Genomic DNA, 12,433 nt, shown 5'->3' with positions numbered 1-12,433 from the left:
ACTTTTTTATTTTGTGTAATCAAATTTGCCCATTTTGTCTTCTGCGATCCTTCCTATTCCTCATTTGGTCATCGTTAGAAAAGATATTTCCTTCCTACTCCCCTAATTTGCCTCTGATGTGACCTTTAATATCTAAGTGATATAGTTGGATTCCATTTGAATTTATCTTTTGTATATGGGGTACATGATACTGGTCTAAACCTTATTTCTACCACCTCACTTTCTAGCTTTTTCAGTAATTTTTGTTCAATAGTAAGCCCCTATACCAGTAATTGCAGTCTCTGGGTTTATGAAACACTGTGCTATATGTTATCCACCTAATCTGTTCCATTGATTGACTCTGCTGTTTTTTCAATTGTATCAAGTAGTTCTAATGACAATTATTTTGTAGCATAATTAGAGATCTAATACTGGTAGACTCTCTTCCTTCCCATTTTTTTCATCATCTCCCTTGAGATTATTGACTTTTTGTTCTTCCAGATGATTTTTTTCTAGCTCTATAGAGTAATCCTTTGGTAGATTGATTGGTACAGCATTTAGGTTATATTGTCATTTTTATTACATCAGCAATGACACAACTAGAAACGTCTCCTCATTTATTTAGTTATACCTTTTCCTATGAAGCATTTTATAGTTGTATTCACATAGTTCTTGTGTGTATCTTGATATTCTCTCTAATAATATAAGTTACTTTAACAAATATCATCCAACGTATTCAAATAACATTGAGTGAGATAGGCAAAGAAAATTATTAGAACCATAGACACTTAGAGCTCTACAGGACCTGAGAGGTCATCTAATCCAACTTTATGACCAATGTCATAGATAAGTAGGATTAGCTCCTTCTTCATCATCTCCAGTAATGGACATCTTTGATTTTGGCATTAAAAGATCTGAGTTCATTTCCCAGCCCTAATACCTACTAGTTACATGATTTTAGGTGAATCTCTTAACCTCTCTGAGCCTCAGTTTCCTCATCCATAGGAACTGTACATACTTCATTGGTTTCCCTATAGCCAATGAGCCTGAAAAATATAACTACTGACAAACTCCAAAGAACAGGAATAAAACATATAATCAAGAAATTGTGTGATAGAAAGAAAAGATGCACTGATAACATGGCAAAGGGAGGAATAACAGATGGACAGCCAGAGGGCTCCACTGGCACCCTTGTGATGTTGCAAAAAGGTAAGGAAGGCCTCCTGTGTGTTGGGTGGATGCCTCCAGTGGCCAACTAATAGGAGAATCTATGAAAGAGTTGCCCAAGATGGGCATTTTTTCAGTCAGTCAATAAACATTTATTAAGTATCGATGAGTCGCAATTTGTATCACTGGAAGAATTTCTAAATAAGTGAGATAATACCCATTTGAATATGTGAGGTGAATATCGACCTCAGAGGGTTAATGTGAAGGAAAGGCTTTGGAAACCTACAGAAACATGAATTATTTAGGATAAGAGGCTCTTATACTGAGGGGTCTTGTTGTTTAGTCATAAGCGTCATGTTCGAATCTTTGTGACCCCATTTGGGGTTTTCTTGGCAAAGATACTGCAGGAGTTTCCTTCTCTAGCTCATTTTACAAATGAGGAAATTGTGGCAGGCAGAGGTTAAATGACTTACCCAGGGTCACACAGCTAGTAAGTGTCTGAGGCTAGATTTGAACTCAGGTCTTCCTGACCCCAGGCCTAGTGCTCTATCCACTGTGCCACCTCATTGCCCAGGAGGGGCCTTAGAAGCTATGTAGTCCAACCGCCTTGACTTTACAGATGAGGAAACTAAGGCACAGAGAAATAAGATGTCTTGGCCAAGATCACTGAAATAGTAATTGGCCACATTGGATTCAAGTTAAGTCCTTTTATTATAAGTTCATCATTTTTTCCACCAGTCCACACTGTTAGGATGATAACAACATTTAATATCTACACTCCACACTATCAAGAGGATAACAGCTTTCAAATTTACACTGCTCAAAATGTTGGGAAGGACTTTCTCACCCTCAGCTGAAATCTGGCTCCCTGTACCTTCCACTCATGGTCCCAATTTCTCCTCATTTTTGGCTCCATGGGGTATGGTAACTTATCCAACCTCTTTGATGAATACTGGAGCTGAGCTACGTAGCTCTTGGTACCAGGTTCAGCTGTACATAACTGGGCTTCTTCTTCTCTCCATAAGCAAAGGAATAGCTTCCATATTTTTGCCACTATACAACCTATACCCTCTGATAGTAAGGTAGTTGCATGGTACTATGGAAAGAGCACTGGCTCTGGAGTCAGACAAAGGAATTGAGTTTAATTCCTGCTTTCAGACACTCCATGTATGAGTTGGGCCAGGTCACTTTTCCTCTCTAAGCCCCAAGGGTGGGGAGCCTATACCCCTGCTTTAGACCAAATGGCATTGGGCTCTAGAGCTACGATCCTAGTTAACAACCCTCCAACCTGGGGAGGGAGGGGGTAGAAGAAGTGTTTACTAGCCTTCCCCAAATCTTACACAGTTTTCATCTCCTTGCTCTTTACATTCAACTCAAATATTTCTCAGAGTTTTGCTTTGTTTTTGTTTTTCCTATGATGGACTTCTTTCTGCTAACAAGACATCTTTGTAACGGTGCTGGTTTGGATAATCTGATCCACACATTTCCACCTAATGGTCACACAGCATTGTTCAAACATCTGGTGTTAGTCATCTCTATTTTGCCTCAAGGGAAACTGAGACCAAGAAATTTAAGAAGTACAGGCAAGGCCAGACAGTGAGTCAGAGCCTACTTCATAATGTTAATGCCCAGATGAAGGCTCTCCTCTTCAGTACACATACTGAATCAGGGGCGTAGAGAGTAAGGAGCCCTGGCTTGGGAATCGGGGACCTAGGGTGGAGACTCAGATCTCTTAGTAGTTGTGCGCCTATCAGCAAGTCATTTCATCTTTTGGGGCCTCAGTTTCCTCGTGTGCTTCATCAGAAGTTAGCACAGATGATCTCTAACATCCCTTTCAATTTTCAATTTCTATGAGTATATAAATGTATGATATTGCAAAAAGACTATTTCTAGGGGAAAAGCGTATTCAAATTAAACATCCTTGGGGTTTACATTGGAGGACAAATTTTCAAAGGCAAGAGAGCAGAAAAAGAAAGGGGAAAAGGTAGGCTAAAAAAGAGGTTAATATTACAATTAGTTTGGATAACTACCTATTAACTAATACACATGACTTTTAAATAAAGGACAGTACAAGGATTTTGTCATCACCCAGGCTCTGCAAACTCATTACTGAAGCTCAAACAGAGGATTAGAAATTATTGGGAACGACTAGGTTTTCCAGTGTTAATTACTTCATCATCACAATCTATATGAAAGCTGGAAGAAGAGGTAAGTATAAGGACAGGGTTGAGTAGCTGTTGACTGCATATCACCCACCCCTCTCATTGCTGCCCTTGTTTTGAGGGTGATTTCATTCGTTCCACTCGCTGTTCTTTCCAATTTTGTCAGGAGAGACATTTATTAGAAAATCTCAATGTGTAGTGAGTCAGTAATGAATTACAGACATATTCTGCAAAAAAATGTGACCTTTTCAATGAGGGTTGTGATTGCCCAATGCTCTGTACTTCCCCTCACTGAAAAAAGGCTGTAAACAGAAGAGTTTTCTCTCCTCTTTTCAAAGTTCCATGAGATGCAATTTGGGAAAAGAACATTTCAGTATGTACTTTGTTCTGCAGAAAAGTATTTTCTTCTCTGACCAGACCACAATAAAGCATTCCGCTGTAGGCATCACAATGCACCAAGTATGCTTTTTCAAATGAATTCACCTCCCACCTCGACCCCATCCTCAGTCCAGGACGTTCAGAGGACACCTTTAATTCTGGACACTCCATCTCTATCTCAGGGCAGCCATCAGAAAGGGTCGCCTGAGTTACCCAAGCTTCAGAGACTGCTGCCATTGGAGACTGGGGTGTGGGGATGGGGCACAGCAGCATCTCTAGTGTTTTAAAAGAAAAGCATCATGTAATAAAAGGCACAAATAATTCACATAGTATCAGGTAACCAAGGCTAACATAGAGTAGAGTAGCCCTTGCTGGATGTATGGGGGATTTTGCTAAATCGGATATGAAGTAGAATACATTTGGAATATCCTTCATCTTCCCCCCTCCCCACCCATCTTTTTTAATCAAGAGCTGTGACTTCATTCATGTTAGATCATAAGATCATAAATTCAGAGCTAGGGAACTTCACAGGTCACTCAGTCCAACCCTTTTGTTTCACAGGAGGCACAATGGACAGAGCACTGGGCCTGGAGTCAGGAAGACCTGAGTTCAAATCCAGCCTCAGACACTTAACAAGCTGTGTAACCCTGGGCAAGTCATTTAATCTCTGCCTGCCTTAATTTCCTCATCTGTAAAAGGAGGGTAAGTGGCACAGTGGATAGAGTGCCTGGCCCAAAGTCAGGAAGACTCATTTCCCTGAATTCAAATCTGGCCTTAGATACTTACTAGCTGTGTGACCCTGGGCAAGTCACTTGACCCTGTTTGCTTCAGTTTCCTCATCTGTAAAACAAGCTGGAGAAGTAAACAGCAAATCACTCCAGGATCTTTGTCAAGAACACCCCAAATGGGGTCACAAAGCATCAGACATGACTGAACAACAGAACTTTCACTTTGTTGATCTTAGCATATATGGTCTAGCTACAGAGGAATAAAGTGAGCCATCAGCTCTTCTGGGAGTCTGTGCTCCCGGGAGTTAAATATATGATGTTTATTTATTCCTTTATCATCAACAGACCCAACACAGCATGAATGAGTATGGCACTTAGAAGCTCTTTCACGGTCTATGACCTGACTGACCTGTGTGGATCAGGACCAGCCTAGGCAGCTGGTTTGTTTTGGAGACCAAAGAATCAAACATGAAACGCTTAAGAAGCTGGTCTGTGGATTGTGCCAGCAGGAAGGAATGGGCAATCCCAAACTGGCACATCTGTACTCTTCATTTCATGAATTTCCCCTATCCCTCTTTCTATCCAGCAAGGGCTTTAAAACTTCACTGATGCTCATAGACATTACATGGAAGTCTTCAGGAAGTCTCTAGAGTTTGGAATTAATAAAAGAGGTCACAAAAAAGTTTCTTTGCGCTCTCTGTCTGGATCAGAGAATCTTTGCCTTTTTGTTTCATGCTTCCTTCAGGCAGTCTGGTGAAGCCTTGTACTCCTTCTCTGAATCATGTTTTTAAATGCATAAAATAAAATGTATAGGGTTGTATAGGAAACCAGCTAAATTGAAATATGATTACAAAAAATATTTTAAAAAAACTTCACAGACTGCAGTTTTAAAAAATGGTCTAAATAAATAGAGGGGAGTCAGCATGATAAAGTGGGGATGCACTGGCACTGGAGTCAGAGGACCTGAGTTCAAATCCCACCTTTGATGCTTACTCCCTATGAGATGTTGAGCAAGTCTCCTAGTTTCTCTAGGCCTCAGTTTCTTCATCTATATATGAGGGGGTTGAACTAGGAGGCCTTTGAAGTCCCTTCTTGATCCAGATCAATGATGTGGAAAATGAGGGGATTGGGTCAGATGATTTTTAAAGTTCCTTCCAGCTTCAGATCTATGAGCCTAGGGAACAGTTTTTCTCACAGCATATGAGAGTCAAACAAAAGGCTCCATCATCTGTCCAAACTTTTGAAGGATCTGAGGGAGTGGTGAAGTAGAAAGAATGCTGGACTTGGAGGGAGGAGACCTGAGTATGAATCTTCTTTCCAGCATATGCTATTGAATTGTCTTGGTCAAGTCACAATTCACTTTTCTGAGCCTCTGTTTCCTCAGTTGTAAAATGGAGACAAAGGAGATTTATATTACCTCCTTCCCAGGATTACGGTCAGAAAAGTCCCTTGTAAACTTGGACCTATAGAAGTGTGGGCTGTCATCATTACTAGTTTGCTTTCAATTAGTTAAGTCATTATTTACACTAACCTGACCAGCACAAATATCACTATAAACTTATACCACAGCCTTGAAGCAAGACATTTTTCATAAGATGGTAAAATTGTCTTGACACCATAGAAAGACCATGTCACATTTCCTAGTCGGAAACCCCAAATATAATGAAAAGAAGGTATAGGCTACCTAGGAAATAACTGAGATTTTCATTTGTATGATCCAAATTAGCTTAGAGTTTCCCTGGAAAGATATCTGGGGTTAACAATGTTTTTCACATTCTCAGAAAAGGCTCCCGATGAGAGTAGACTGAACTTTCCTTGCTGTCCTAAGTAGATGAATTCAACCTTCTCTGATTTATCACAACCATCACCCCTTCATTGCTTTACTCCCTAATTCACTGACATATATACAAGACATCCCAAAAGTCTAAGAACTAAGACGTTTAGGACACCCTGTATTTCCATTAAATTTTGGGGAATGAAGACACAGGAACAATGAAAAACAGGAACAAAATAAAAAATGTCCACAAATAGGATCCATGTTTATCTGCATCTGCAATATTTTTTATACCTTTGTACATACACTCTGAAATCAAGAGCTCAGGAAACCAGGACTCTGCCTGCTGCCCTGCCTGCGTCTGACCAACCATGTATGCTAGCTCCCCTACTCAGCCAAGTCCAGCAGCTTCCATTCACCTCTAGATAAACTATAAATTCCACTGTCTAGCTAAAGCACTACACAACCTGGCGTCAACACATCTGTGCAAACTCATTGGATGTGCAATCTAGCCAAACTGGTCTTCTCTCGGTTACTGAGACCCCACTCACAACACCCCATCTCCTGTCTTTATGCCTTTGTACCGACCATCTCTCACGCCAGAAACGTACTTTCTTTTTACCTCCCTCCACGTCATAGATCATGCTTCCTTTAAGATAAGGGGAAGAGAAAGCACTTAAAATAGTGCCTAGTACATGTCAATATTTTTACAAATATCCGATCTTCACAACAACCCTGCAAGGTAGGCATTGTTATCTTCATTTTACAGTTGAGGAAACTGAGACAAAGAAGTTAAGCGACTTGCCCAGGGTCACACAGCTAATAAGTGTCTGAGTCTGGATTTTAACTCAGGTCTTCCTGGAACTCCACCCACTGAACTACCTGGTTGCCTTTTAGATGTAGCACAGACACTATCTTCTGCATCAAGCCTTTCCTGATTCCCCTTAACCGCTAGTGGACTTCCTCCCAAACTTCCTCATATTTAACTACTTTGTGCACACATACATATTTATTGACATTATATTCATGCTATATATTTTAATATGCACTTGTCTCACCCCATTAAAATGGAAATTCTTTGCAAGTAACCATTGCCTCATTTTTTGTACTTGTATCCCCGGTGCCTGGCACATAGCTGGCATTTAACAAATTCTTGTTGATTGATTAGACCCTGGAAGCTTCCAGCTAGCCACATGTGGCTCAGAGTTGACAGGTGCTTAGGGGATGATGAAGCAACTCCTTTTATCGGCCACTGAGCAGAAAGAGTTTATAACTCAGGGGATCTTTAAAGAAGGTAGTGACTCTCTCCTGTCTCTGTTTCTCTCCTTTAAACCTTTTGGGTATCATCATGTAATAGCACTTCCCATGAGGAGGGAGGGGGGGTCACCATTCTCCATTCCTGAAGCATCTCAACCCTTCTTGAGATACATACATGTAGTTACAGCAAGGGAGCTTAGCTAAGTGACCTTGAAAGCCTGAGTCTCTGGCTGCCTCTTCTGTTCTGTTTGCCTAATTACAACTGATAGGACATCAATCTCAACATGAGATTGTGGGTTCTCAGTAACTGAAAGCTATACTACCAAATACATGCCAACTACTCCAGCACTTCTTGGAAAAGATGACCACTGGCCAGAAGTGCCCCAAGCCCTGGCCTGGCTTGCCAGAAGGTACCTGGAGGGAGTTGTTTAGGGCAGAGCTATGGTGAAATATAACAATTCCTATCCAACAGTCCTACAAACTGGTTCATATTCTCCTCTTTTAGTTAGTCAGTCAACACGTATTTATTAAGTACTTACTATATGCCAGACACTAAACCAAATGCTAGACATATAAAAGAAGGCCAAAAATCAACCTCTGCTCTCAAGGACCTCAAAATCTAATGAGTCAAAAGCAATCATTTGTATTTGTAAATGGTATTTCTAAAGCATTTAGCACAGTGACTGGCACACAGTAGGCACTTAATTCAATGCTTCTAAGTTTCAACCTCTTGGCACAGTGTAACAAGAGTTATAAGTTTCTGTATTCTGTTCGATCTTTCTGTCAATATGTGTTTATGAGACTTTTTTTTCTGCTTACTTTTTTTACTGTATTTTTTTCTTAGATAAACAGTGATTGTGGGCCATCATAAAACTTGGGAAACAGCACCAAAAATATTACTGAAAAAAGCAACACATAAGAAGAATAGGATCAATATATAATCTGACTTAGCTAGAGGATATTTCTAGATTTCATATGAAAAATGAAAATTTCATAATATTAACCCATTTCCTCCAATTCTGCAGAATCTAGTCATGCTGTGTAAGGAAGGCCAAAGAGTGGGATGATTTTATAAAAAGAAAATGTTGCTTGCTTTCTTTTCTTTTTTTAATACCAAAGTCATTTCAAAATAAGCTACTGCGCCTATTATTCAACCCTCCCTTGCAGCAAAGAAAAAAAAAAGATTTAAGCAAAACCAGCAGGTCAAGCAATGATGCCTGGAAGTATAGTCAACATTCTATACTCAAAGGTTACCACTATGAGTGACTTCTTATGGTAAATGTTTTTGTGTGTAGGAAATAAAAAGCTATCACATAGCTGATTCACATTGTCCTTTGAGTGGTTTCTGTTTCTCCCCTTTGGGAAGATCCTGCTCAGAAGCCAAAACTAAACCCTAAGTATTTTACTCAAAGGTTCCAGGGTGGATGAATAAGAGCCAAAGACTGAAAGAAAAGGAATCTGACTTTCCTAGGTGTATCATGTTCCCCGGGGGACTGAACACAATCCAGAATACATGCGTACTGTCTAGAGCCAATGGGTCTCAGCGGAGAGGAAGCGTTTGCAGAATTCCAATTTCCTTTGGCTTAGCAGTGGTTATTATTATTATTATACTACTATATGTTGTGAGAGAAGCTTATCTTGATAAAGAGTAAAAAGGAACTTTTTTGAGTCCACTTTTTCAAGGGTAAGACCGGGCTCCTTGAGTGTAGGGATTCTTTTTTTCCTTTTTTAACTTTTCTTAGTATCCCTGGCACTTAGCGTAGGACCTGCCATGTAGTGAGCACTTAATAAATGCTTGTTGATTGACTTTTATCATCTCTAAATTAGAAGCTCTTTGTGGTTTTCCTGAGTGAGCATATTTTCTACTAGCATTAAGTTTATTAAATGCCTAATCTCAATATCTTATAGACAATAGCATCTGATTCCTGATATTCTAAGTCTGAGATAACAAGGAATAAAGGATCATCGATATAAAATAAGAAGTAACCTTACAGGTAACCTATTCCAACCTCCTTCTTTCACAGATGGATAACCAACATGGTTTATACACACTGTTATTGGTAATTCACAAACTAGAGCATGAAATAGGCTTGTAAATTGCCAGTGGGAGTTTAAATTTGAGTCAAGCTGGGTTGATTGCTCCAGGCCATTTTCAGGATACTATCTCCACTTCCCTTTTAGCTCCATCCTATAAAGCTTCCTTGGCCATAAGCAAAGATGGCTTTCATACATTTCATGGTGCTATCCCTCACCTCTGTAGATAAAATAACACCCAGTTCAGCGTCCTGCATATAGTAAGTACTTAATACATGTTTGTTGGGTACTTTGTGGACCTGAAAACTATCTCTGGTGACTACTATTTCCTGTGGGTGCTACTGAAAGATTGATTTATAATCCACAGTCCTCCTTCCCTGGAAGCCTTCAAGTGGATGTTGGATAATTACTTGTCAGGAATGTTGTAGTAGATTTTCCTGTTCAGGTATGGGTCATATCAGATGAACTCTGAAGTCACCTCCAACTCTGAGATTCTGTGAATCCTTTAGTTTATGGCTACAACCACTATCTGCACAATTACAGAGATCTTAACCAGAGAACCTAACAATGTTAAATACTATTTAATACTATTCTGAGTTATCACACACAGCAACTACCCCTTTCCTTCCCAACTCTTATGATATACTATCAACTCTTGTGATTCTCTGGTTAAAATGGCATTCTATGACTTTTTTTTTATTCTATGACTTTTAAGATATGATTTCAGTTGGGCATGGTTGAGCACGCTTGTAATTCTTGAGCCCCGGGGGAAGCAAGGTTGGTGGATTGCCTGAGCTCAGGAGTTCTGAGTCACAATAGTGCTAAAGTTGATATGGTTTCCACATGAAATCTTGTGCCAATATGGTGACCCCTGGGAATGGGAGGGAGGGGGTGTCAGGGACCACCAGGCTGTCTAAAGAGAAGTGAAGAGGCCTAAGTTGGAAACAAAAGAGGTCAAAGCTTCTGTGCCAATCAGAAGTGAGATCAGGCCATGACCAACCACCGTTTTCTAGTTTAGACAAAGTAGGAAGATTCAATCTCCAAAAAAACAAAACAAGACAACAAAAAGGAACTGATCTGATAATTCTATGACCCTTCTATCCCTCCTAACTGGTATAAGTCAACAGAGTTTATTGACTACCTACTATTTACAATGTATAATGCTTAAGTCCATAGAGGAAACAAAGATTCAATAAGTTGCAACAGTCTCTGCCCTCCAGGAGTTTATAATTTAGTAGAGGAGATAAGACAAATATACAAATAACTAGAGTACCAGGTGGGATTCAACTAGGACTACAGGAGAGGTAAGGACTGGTACATTTGTCTCCCTGACCCTCCTTCCACTCGCATGCTTGCTCATTTCCCAAACCATAGCCTCTGGGATGAATGTCTCAGATGGGGTAATTAAGGTATTCAACAACAGGCAGGTGTGCCAGACTTTGAAAAGAAGACCAAAAAGGCTGTGTTATTCTGCCTGACTGAACACAAGAAGAACTTTGTGCTGGAGGAGAACAAAAAGATCCCTGGGGTGAGGTGGAGCAAACTGGATGTCCCCTAAGCCACCTTGGTCAAGATGCTGCCAGACAAGGACTGCCACTATGCCCTCTTTGATGCCTCCTGTGCAACCAAGGACAGCAAGAAAGAGGACCTGGTTTTCGCCTTCTGGGTGTGCCCCCTTTGAGAACAGAATGATCTGTTAGTCAGGGTCCAAGAAGAAAGGGAGAGGGACCAACCACAAATGACAAGCAAACTGCTATTGGGAAACGAAGGACAGCTGAAGCCTGTCAGAGACACTGGGGTGTAACACACTGATCTCTCCGGAGGGGGAGCCCTTGTGAGCCCCCTTGCCTGGAGCCAAAGTGGTCCCTGACCTGTCCAAGTGGTGGGAGGGGTTGGGGGGAGCAGGCTGCCCCTTTCCTGCCAAAACAGAGGGAATAAGGCAAGTCTCACAGGAGGGCGATCCTTTCTCCCATTTGTCAACCCTCTCCCTTACCCATTCCCTTATTTCTATGGTTCTGGCCCTCCTGAATCACTTTTGATCTTCTCATTCCTCTTACTTTGAAGCAGACCAACCACTCCCCACCTTCTCCTCCTTGTACCAAGCTGGGGGGAGGCTATATTTTTTGATGATGACACTGCCTTTCCCTTCGATATCCCCAGCTCTTCTCTCCCTGCCCCACCTCCACCAGTGCCAACTTCTAACCCCAATAGTGGTTTTATGCCTGTTTGTTTTTTTGTTTAATCATTTCAGTCTGACCCTTTGTGATCCTATTTGGAGTTTTCTTGGGCAAAGATATTGGAGGAGTTGCTATTTCCTTCTCCACTTCATTTTTACAGATGAGGAAACTGAGGCAAACAGGGTTAAGTGACTTGTCCAGGGTTACACAGCTAGTACATGTCTGAAGCTGGATTTGAACTCAGGTCTTTCTGACTCTGGGGTCAGTGCTTTATCTACTGAGCCACCTAGCCGCCACCAATAGTAATAATAGTAATTTTGTTATAATTTGTAGGTAATTTTGTTATAATTGTTCAGTCATTTCAGTTGTGAGTCTTTGTGAGCCCATTTGGTATTTTCTTAGCAAAGATACTGAAGTATCTTACCATTTCCTTCTCCAGCTCATTTTATTGATGAGGAAACTGAAACAAACAGGGTTAAGTGATTTACCCAGGGTCACACAACTAATAAGTGTCTAAACCAGATTTGAATTCCCAAAGATAGTCTTCCTGACTCCAGGCCCTATACTCTATCCACTGCTATCACCTTGCTGCCCTATTATTTGTTAAGTTCTGTGCATAAAAAAAGAAACATTGTGGAGATGACCCCTCCCCCACTCAGGCTGGCTTTCCCAGCCCCCCACCCCATTAATAAATAGATATATACAAGATACATAGAGCAGATGGAAGGTAACCTTACTAGAGAAGGTTTTAGCACCTGGTTTTGGGGGAAGGTTGGG

The 12,433-nt window shown here is 40.8% G+C and overlaps 1 pseudogene; it reads left to right on the top strand.

The window, feature by feature from the left end:
* Positions 1–1,118: 1,118 nt before the first annotated feature.
* LOC114054424 lies at positions 1,119–11,317 on the top strand (annotated as a pseudogene).
* The last annotated feature ends 1,116 nt before the right edge of the window (positions 11,318–12,433 follow it).

Source organism: Vombatus ursinus, unplaced genomic scaffold, assembly GCF_900497805.2.
Source record: "Vombatus ursinus unplaced genomic scaffold, bare-nosed wombat genome assembly UNPS02014813.1, whole genome shotgun sequence".
In the NCBI taxonomy this organism is placed as follows: Eukaryota; Metazoa; Chordata; class Mammalia; order Diprotodontia; family Vombatidae; genus Vombatus; species Vombatus ursinus.
This window is presented reverse-complemented; position numbering and strand designations above follow the sequence as displayed.